The following is a 9,879-nucleotide window of genomic DNA, read 5'->3' as shown; positions in this document are numbered from 1 at the left end:
CGCAGGCCGAACTGCCACAATGTCCTTTTACTGGGCCAAATGAAGTTCTCCTTTGATGGGTTAATTGTGGTAATTCAGTCCATAACTGCTGTTCAGATCTTTTAATTGTGATCTAGGGGTTATTGGCTCTGGCACTCGGGCACTCTGAGGCGCTCACCTGATTTATTTGCATCCAACGTTTTTTTTCCCCTGGCAAAGAGGAGCGCTGTGGTTCAGAGGAGGCAGCGCTGGCGTCCGACTGTGATTCCAGGATGAGCGATGAGTCTTTTTTTTGTCGTAATCAAAAAGGGAGAAAAGGCCGAATTCAGCTCTGCATCCAACGTTTGGACAGTTTCTGTGAATTTAATGTCCTTTTAGAGAATTGATTAGTCTGGAACCTTTCAGCTCATCTTCAATTTCTAAGCGGCGTTATCAACGGGCGCAGACCAAGATGTCGCTGGACGCAATCGGACGGAACTACAACCGTCCGGAGCAACGAATCGTGTGACGTAGCACTGCATACCCGCTCAGTGGCGTAACGGGTCAGCGCAGGGCCCCAGTGCGTGATGTTCAAAGCGGGCCCCCATCACAATGCATCATGTTCCACTTGCTATTCGGTCTACGGCCTGCCTTCCACCAGCCTCTCCTCCTGCCTTCGGTACAGATTGTTCCATTCAAACAGCAGCCTCTCCTTCACTAACTAGCTAACCGGAATTGCGATCAGATTACATTAAATGTTACGGTCACTTAACATAATGTCGGGAGCGAATGAAAGAAGTGAAAGCACGCAGCTTTAAAACGAGCAGCAACAGCGGAATGCACTGCACAGTTGACGCCGAAATGAAATGATTACTAGGAAAACAGGCCGCCGCGCTATACCTGACAAAATCCGGTGTCGGAGCACTATAACAGATTAAAACAGAATCGGTGACGGCGCACCGTGTCACCACAAGGTTAATGCTGGCTATGATGGAAAGGTGGCGAAACACGCAGTGCGTCACAGCTTGCTGGGGGGTCAGGGTGCCCATGCCGACCCCAGTCCACCGCTGAAAACACCTACAACGGACACGTGAGCGTCATGTGGATGGCCGGGGTTAGGGTCCGATCCCGAGCACCAATGGGGTGTGCTGGAACAACAAGCCCAATCCACGGGGGCTCCACCTCTCAACCTCCAGGACTTAACGGATCTGCTGCTACCGTCTTGGTGCCAGACACTACAGGACACCAACACAGGTCTTGTGGAGTCCACGCCTCGACGGGGTCAGAGCTGTTTTGGGCAGCACGGGGGGGGAGCTACACAATATTAGCGGTTATTAGTGGTGTTTTTAATGTTGTGGCTGATGGGTGTTTATGGCTGTGTCAAATAAGGGCTCAGAAAATCCCCTTCAACGCGCTTCGAAAAACTATACCCTCTGAGATGTCCCAAGCTCGTTTCTGGGTGTAAGGTTTTGTGAGGCTTTTGTGCTACGGCTACTCACACTACACATAAATGCACTTGGGGCCTTTGGATTCACAAGTTTATCAACCTTACAGCCAATCCAAATGTATGCAATTGCTGCTGTTTAGGACCACGTTATTTAGAAATATTAGGGGGAAAGTCTGAATTATGGAAATAACATCTCTATATCAAACTGCATTGGTTTTGCCCAAAATACATGTCTTGTTTTGAGTGAATGGGCGTCGAGATTTCGTTTGAAACCCCTGTATCATACTAAAAGAAAAAGAGAAAAGAGGATAAACAGGGGTCCTCAACCCGACAGGCCCCTCTTTCAGTAGGACGGTTGGAGGGGGGAAGTTGCATAGCCCCTCATCGCCCCTTAGACGCAATATGCTGTAATGTTTGACATTGGCGTCTACCTTCTCAGGAAAATGTCCCCTGCCTGAGGGACACTGGTGCGGAGATGCGATGGCACCAGTGGTAGTAGCAATGGGCTCCGGCACGTTCTCTTGCACCTCGTTCTGACCATCCCCAGCGGTGCTGGCATGCTGCTCTGACCGCTCTGTCTTTCTTTGTAAAGAGACTGCCTATTGTTGGAGGCTGCAACACACTTTTGTGTTTGTACCTCTCCATCGCGCTGTCTTCACTCTTCTGTGTGGATTGTGGCCGCGCAGCCGTAGCACGCTGTAGTACGCATGTCCGTAATTAGCGTATGTCAACCCAGAATTGCGGGCGGGCACACTTTGCACATGTTTTGACAAATTGCCCGGTAATCCTTATTTAAACTTAATTGTTTAATAGTATGTAAAACTGTTTGATGTTATTGTATTGTTATTTATTTGGTGAATGAATGACATCCTATATGTGACTAATACATGAATAAAAGACATAAGGAGGGGCCCGTGCACGCTGGCCCCAAACGGCTGCGGGCCCCAATGCAGTTGCATTACCTGCATATATGGTCCTTACGCCACTGTACCTTGGTTAGCGCATTAGCACTAGAAACCCACCCCCAACTGGATAGACCTTGACCCACAACCGATAAGAGCAACAAAATGTGTGACTTAGCGCTGTATACCTGGTTTACCCGCCCCGTATTAAATAAACGCTTGTGATTGGCCCGACCCTGGCCAGGTAGGTCGGCTGGAAATCGGTCCAAACGGGAGGGGGGCCAGACGTATCTGCCAGAGCATATAAAACATGCGCCCGCAGATCCCATGGTTCACAGGCTACCCCTAAGGCATTTTGGAATTTACAGTGGGGTTAGGCCACAGCCGCTCAAATCGTTCGCGAGTGTTGATTAAGTGGCTGAAACGAGAGGAGAAGGGAAAGTCAAAAAGTCCGGGGAAAGTTTGTTCCCGAAAGTCACGTGTCCGGCTTAACTTAAAGCGGGTGCTTAATGTGACTGATGAGGGGGTGACTTTAGTTCTTAACTGCATCTCCAAGGGCATGCCGCCACACACACACACACACACACACACACACACACACACACTCACACACACACACACACACACAAATCTTATCTTTCCACCCTGAGTAATGCTGTTTGAGCCAGATGCAATTCCAGATAGCGGTGTGTCTCTATGGTAACGATGCACAGTTGTTGTGGTAAAATGGAAGATTAAAGGCCAGACAATGGATCAGTTGATTTCTATTTACCTCCTCCACCTCTGATCCCAACTCTCACATGTACACAACAAAGGCGTCCACGGGGGGCACACAAAATCGTCTCAAATATCATCACTGGCGTTCGGACCGATAACAACTTCAGTCGTTCGAACCAGGACGAGTTGAGCGGACGAGCGGGTGTCGGCATTCGTCGCCGCCGCGTTTCCTCAAGTTTATACAACGCGCTCAACCGCTGGAGCGTGAGAACGGGAGGAGAGCAGGCCCGCGACGCAAGCTGGAGTTTGAAAACATGGGGTTTTTTTTTTTTCTGGAGCCTCGCAAACAACTCAACCAGCCAATTATCACAGGGATTTAGATCGAAAGGGCTGATGAGTCAAAAATAATCCACTTTGCTAATGTGCTTCAAACCCCATTGTCAGTTGTATTTGATCTATTTCCAAGTCCAGTGCTGATAACCCCTGACTTCTCTGCTGTTTGTTGAATAAACTCCTGTCGGCCTGCTCAGTGAAATAAACACACACAAAGAGATGAGAGTGTGTGTGTGTGTGTGTGTGTGTGTGTGTGTGTGTGTGCGTGTGCGTGCGTGTGAGCGGGCGCGTTTGTGTGTGTGTGTGTGTGTGTGTGTGTGTGTGTGTTTGTCCTTCTATCAAAGCTCTCTGGGGTGTGGGGTGTGATATCTAACATAGAACTGGATTACTGAGCGAGCTGAGAGGAGAACTGACGTGTCTTCGTTCGCCAGCGCCTGGTGGGAAAAGAATCCTTTCCTTTTGATGGTGTCGGTGGAGAACACAGGCGATTGGACGTTCCAGCGACATCAAACCTCAGACCTCGCGGCGACGTATCAGCGGTGCACTCAAATGTGTGACATTCACTGTGTTTGCGCCCAGTACAAGCGGTTGAGAACATGGATGACGCGCACGTCTGGATATGGACATGGATAACGTCAGTTTCGCCTCCGTTGGGATCAAAATGAGAACGCAAATACACACATCAGCCACAACATTAAAACCACTGACATGTGAAGTGAATAACATTGCTCATCTCGTTCCAGTGGCACCTGTCAAGGGGTAGGATATATAAGGCAGCAAGTGAACAGTCAGTTCTTGAAGTTGATGTGTTGGAAGCAGGAAAAATGAGAAAGATTAAGGATCTGAGCCACTTTGACAAGGGCCACATTGTGATGACGACAGGGTCAGAGCATCTCCAAAATGGCAGGTCTCGAGGGGTGAACACGGAACCGGTATGCAGTGGTTAGCACCTACCAAAAATGGTCCAAGGAAGGACAACCGGTGAACCGGTGACAGGGTCATGGGCGCCCAAGGCTCATTGATGCGCGTGGGGAGTGAAGTCTAGCCCGTCTGGTCCGATCCCACAGAAAAGCTTCTGTAGCACAAATTGCTGAAAAAGTTAATGCTGCTATGATGGAAAGGTTCAGAACACACAGTGCATCACAGCTTGCTGCGTATGGGGCTGCGTTACGCGAACGTGAGCGTCAGAACTGGACCATGGAGCAATGGAAGAAGGTGGCCTGCGTCTGATGAATCACGCTTCCTTCTACATCATGTGGATGGCCGGGTTTGGGGTCCGATCCCTTTCGAGCATCTGTGGGATGTGCCGGAACAACAAGCCCGATCCATGGAGACCCCACCTCGTAACTTACAGGACTTAAAGGATCTGCTGCTCGCGTCTTATCAACAAACGAGACACAGTTCTAAACGGTGGGTCTGTTGTGGTTCCAATATGCCCAATGTCATTTGGTCATCACATTTTTTTTTTTTGATAAAAGCTTGCCAATTCAGAGCTATAGCCTTTGCCTATTTATCCCCTTTCCATGTAAGCTGGCATGGCATGCAAATGTTTCGTGACCTGAGCTATCAATTTACCTCTATCTTCACTCTGCTATTAAAACAAACCCATGCATGAAAGACTCACTGTTGGCAAGCCTTAGAGGTCCAACATTACTTCTATTAGTCTAACAAAACTATATTGACATGGAGGCTATAACCAAAGCAACCATATCGCTATAACATTTCTGGGTTATTTGGGGATAACTTCTTCTCCTTTTTCTCTCGGCTGCTCCCGTTAGGGGTCGCCACATCATCTGCCTCCAATACCTTCTGTTCTGTGCGTCTTCCTGACTTACACCAACCGCCTGCATGTCCTCCCTCAGCACATCCGTAACCTCTTTTCCTCTCGCCTGGCAGCTCCGTCCTCAGCATCCGTCTCCCAATGTAACTCTCGTCTCTCCTACACATGTCATTCCGGCCTCTCTCACCTTTCCACCAAACTGTCCAACCTGAGCCGTCCCTCTAACGTATTCGCTCTTGATCCTGTCCATCCTCGTCACTCCCAGTGAAGATCTCAACATCCTTTGCCACTTCACTTTTTGCCTTGCGCCACATCAGCTTGTAGTCCTGTCTACTTTCTTCATCTCTCTGACTATCCAATTTCTTCTTCACCAACCTCTTTTGCTCTCTGCTCTCCTGTACTTCCTCATTCCACCACCAAGAGTCCTTGTGTTCCTTCCTCTTCCCGCATGATCCCCCGAGTATCTTGTTGGCCGTCTCCCTCACCACTTCTGCAGTTGTTTCCCGGTCATCTGGTAACCGTTCATTCCCACCTATTGCCTGCCTTAACCTCTTCCCTTTTTCAACTTCCACCATTTTATCTTTGGCTTTTCCTTCACTCTCTTCCTCTTCTTGGCCTCCAGAGTCATCCTACAGACCACCATCCGATGCTGCCTCGTAACACACTCCCCTACCACCACTTTGCAGTCACTAATCTCTTTCAGATTGCACCTCCTGCATAAGATGTCGTCCACCTGTGTGCACCTTCCTCCACCTTCTTGTATGTCACCCTGTGTTCCTCCCTCTTCTTGAGATACGTATTCACAACAGCTAATTCCATCCTTTTGGCGAAATCCACCACCATCCGTCCTTCCACATTCCTCTCCTTGACACCATACCTAGCCGTCACCTTCTCGTCACCTATGTCTCTGATCCCTTCGCCAACGTGCCCATTGAGATCTGCTCCAACGACCACTCTCTCTCCCTTGGGGACGCTCTCCACCGCTTCATACCAACTCACTAAAGAATTATTCTTTCCCTTTCATCTCACACCCAACTTGAGGAGCATATGCACTGACCACATTCATTATCACCCCATCAATTTCCAGCTTCGCGCTCATCACTCTGTCCGACACGCTCGTCACCTCCAAAACACTCTTGACATATTCTTCCTTCAAGACTATCCCCGCCCCATTTCTCCTGCCATCCACTCCATGGTAGAACAGTTTGTACCCGGCTCCGTTACTCCCGGCCTTACTCCCCTTCCAGCTGGTCTCTTGTACGCGTAGTACATCTACCTTCCTTCTCTCCATCATGTCAGCCAGCTCTCTCTCTTTACCCTTCTCAGTGCCAACGTCCAAAGTTCCTACTCTCAACTCTACTCTCCTACCCTTCTTCCTCTCCTGCTGTCTCCGGACACGCCTTCCCTCGCTTCTACTTCTTCGGCCGACATTAGCGCAATTTCCACTGGCACCCTGTTGGCTAACGGCACCAGTAGCGTCATTGGTCACGGCGTCAGTTCACAGCAAGGTAAGCGACGATTGACGCGATTGGCTGCTTAGCAAGGGTGACCACATTTTGAAACCGGGACCCTTAAGTGTACGCGTTCGGCACTCTGTCGGCAGGGGTGGTGGGCGAGGGGAGTGACCGAGAGAGCATCCTTGTGATGCGCGGCGCTTTTTTTGTTTCGTTCAATAAGGTAACGAAAAGGCACGGGGACGGGCAGCGGAGTCGCTTATAGGAAGAGTCGGCCCTACACCCACCCACACACCCGCACCCACACCCACACACACACACACACACACACTCCTGATGACGACGCCCACTTCTCTGGTTGCATCTTCATGCTATGTTCTGTTTACCTCTATACAGAATATTATATATGTAAGCGCTGAATACAACTATAATATTATTATTATTTTAATTGTGCTGCAAACCGTGGCATCTTAGTGTTTTACAGATATCTGTCGGGACTCGGGACACACAGCCTGACCCCCACACCCCCCCACACACATCAGCATAACTACTGCTGTGCTCAGCCATTGTTGTGTGCTTTAACCGGTGTATACTGCCCTCTTCTGTATGTAGGTGTGTGTGTGTGTGCGTGCGTGCGTGTTGCGTGAGTGTGTGTAAGCGTGTGTGTTGAGAACTGGGGCCCCTGTTCGCCTTGTTCAGAGTTTTAATATAGTCAAGCACGCGTCTAGAAAACCGCTGGGGGGGGGAGTGGGGGTTCGTGTGAGTGAGTATTATTATTATTATTATTATATATATATTTTTTTTTTAATAATAAATAAATAATATGAACAAACGTAATTATTCGAGAATATCAATTCAAGATTCTTTATTTGTCACATGCAGTGGAATGACGCACGGCACAATTCAACAGCTGTGCAAAACAAAGTAGGAACATGATAATAAAATAAAAAATAATAACTATTCTGAAAAAATCAATATCTATAGAACAATAAACTAAAATAGAATACATATAAGCAAAATAATAAATATGTACATGTATATATATGTACATAATGACTGTATGAATTATTATAATGATAATAGTAATAGTAATAATAGTAATAGTAATAATCATCATCATCATCATCATCATCATCATTATCATAATAATAATGATAATAATAATAATAATAATAATGATAATAATAATAACAATAACAACAATAACAATAATAATAATAATAATAATAATAACGATAATGATAATAATAATAATGATAATAATAATAATAATAATGATAATAACAATAATAATAATAATAATAATAATAATAATAATGATAATAATAATAATAATAATAACAACAACAACAATAATAATAATAATAATAATAATAATAATAATAATAATAATAATAATAATAATAATAACGATAATGATAATAATAATAATGATAATAATAATAACAACAATAATAATAATAATAATAATAATTACGATAATGATCATAATAATAATGATGATAATGATAATAATAATAATGATAATAATAATGATAATAATAATAATAATAATAATGATAATAATAATAATAATAATAATAATAATAATAATAATGATAATAATAATAATAATAATAATAGTTTGGTCTGTGATTCCCTCCCTCCCTCCCTCCCTCCCTCCCTCCCTCCCTGCCCTCCAGTCTTCGTCCTGTGACGGTCATTCCCGTGCGCTCCGCTGCGTTCCTGCGCGCTGAGCCCGTCCTCGTGCCTCTCCGCGGCAGCATGTGACCGGCTCATGATCCGGAGGTTGGAGCGCACTGAGCCAGACTGTACCGAGGCCCCCAGCACATGATGGGACCTGCCGCCCCCCCCCCACCCCCCCCTGGACTTTACAGTGCCGCACGAAAACTTCACAGCCTCTCACAAACTTCTGAGTCTTGCAGCCAGTAGATTTCCCCTTTCCAACAAATTTAAAATTCCAAATTGATCCGCTCTGTGACCTTCATTTGAACCAATACACTGGTTCCAGAAGCATCTCAGTGTGAGAGCAGTGGGTCAAGTTTACCCGTAAACGTTTTGAGATGACTTCCACGACGGCATGTCAAGGAGCCTTTGTTTATCAAATAGACTTTTGTTTAAATAATTTGGTTGAAATACACTAAATTTTCATCATTGCATTTTGAAAGTCGGGATTTTATTACAAATCAGAGTAACTCCCAGGAAAAGAGATGAATCTTTTTCCTGTGATGCAAAGCAGAAGTGGATTATGAATACAACACGTTCATTTATTTATGGATGTGGTATTTAAATAAATGCATAGATTACAGCTGCTGCTAACAAGTTTGAGAATAATAATAAAAATGGAGAGAATCAACACTTATTTATTTTGTATCATTTTTGCACGACGCATTTTTGCACAAATGTTGGAAAGATGAAGGGATTTACTATTCAAACTGTCCTCTGCCAATATGATCTAATATGATCTACATACAACGTAGATCATATTGTACATTATATGTACATACATTATAAAAAAATATATTGTTCCCAGGGCCATATTCCAGTCCTTAATTCCATCTAAATATTAGAACATCCAAAACACCAGAAAAGGCAAAGCGTGTTTTTCGGACCGCTTTGAAAATATCACATGAATATACAGAAGCCGAGCTTTATGAGCGCTGGAATGATCTGAATTCTGTTCTAAGTTCTGTTCTGTTCTATCATATTGCGCTATAGTTCTCGTGTGTTGAAGTGTAATTTTGCATAATTTTTGTGCTTTTTATTTTAGGATCTTTGCCGCGGGGCATTCACATGTCAGCTTTTATCCTAACTCCGACTTCTCCTTTCGGTTACAAACTCTTCCTTTTGTGTTGTTTTCAACTTCACCAAACCACCGTGATCATTTCTCCCTTCTTGTGTATCTCACAGGGGTGGAATGTGACGCAGTACTTCAACTCACATACTGGCTCGGATAAACCTTGGATGCATTTGTAGTTCCCTGGAGTACTTTCATTTTAAAGTGCTTCCAAGCAAATAGCTCCGTCTCATTTATCTGTTATCTGTTGCACATGGTACTTGTGGGTGACAAGTACCATGTGCATACAAGCAACGCAAAACATTTATAATAATCCTAATTACCCATGAGCTTTGAACCCACCAGCAATGAGAGGAAACTATGAGAGCAACCGAAACTGAACAATTATACTTAACTTTGATACGTGACTGGAATAATACTTTCGATTGAGGACATCAACAGAGTATTGTTATCTTAGTGGATGTGACATTTTTGAAAATAGTTATTTTTCC

Source organism: Zeus faber (assembly GCF_960531495.2).
Source record: "Zeus faber genome assembly, chromosome: 9".
NCBI classification, from domain to species: Eukaryota; Metazoa; Chordata; class Actinopteri; order Zeiformes; family Zeidae; genus Zeus; species Zeus faber.
The sequence above is the reverse complement of the archived record's forward strand: the minus strand, read 5'-3'. Positions refer to the sequence as shown.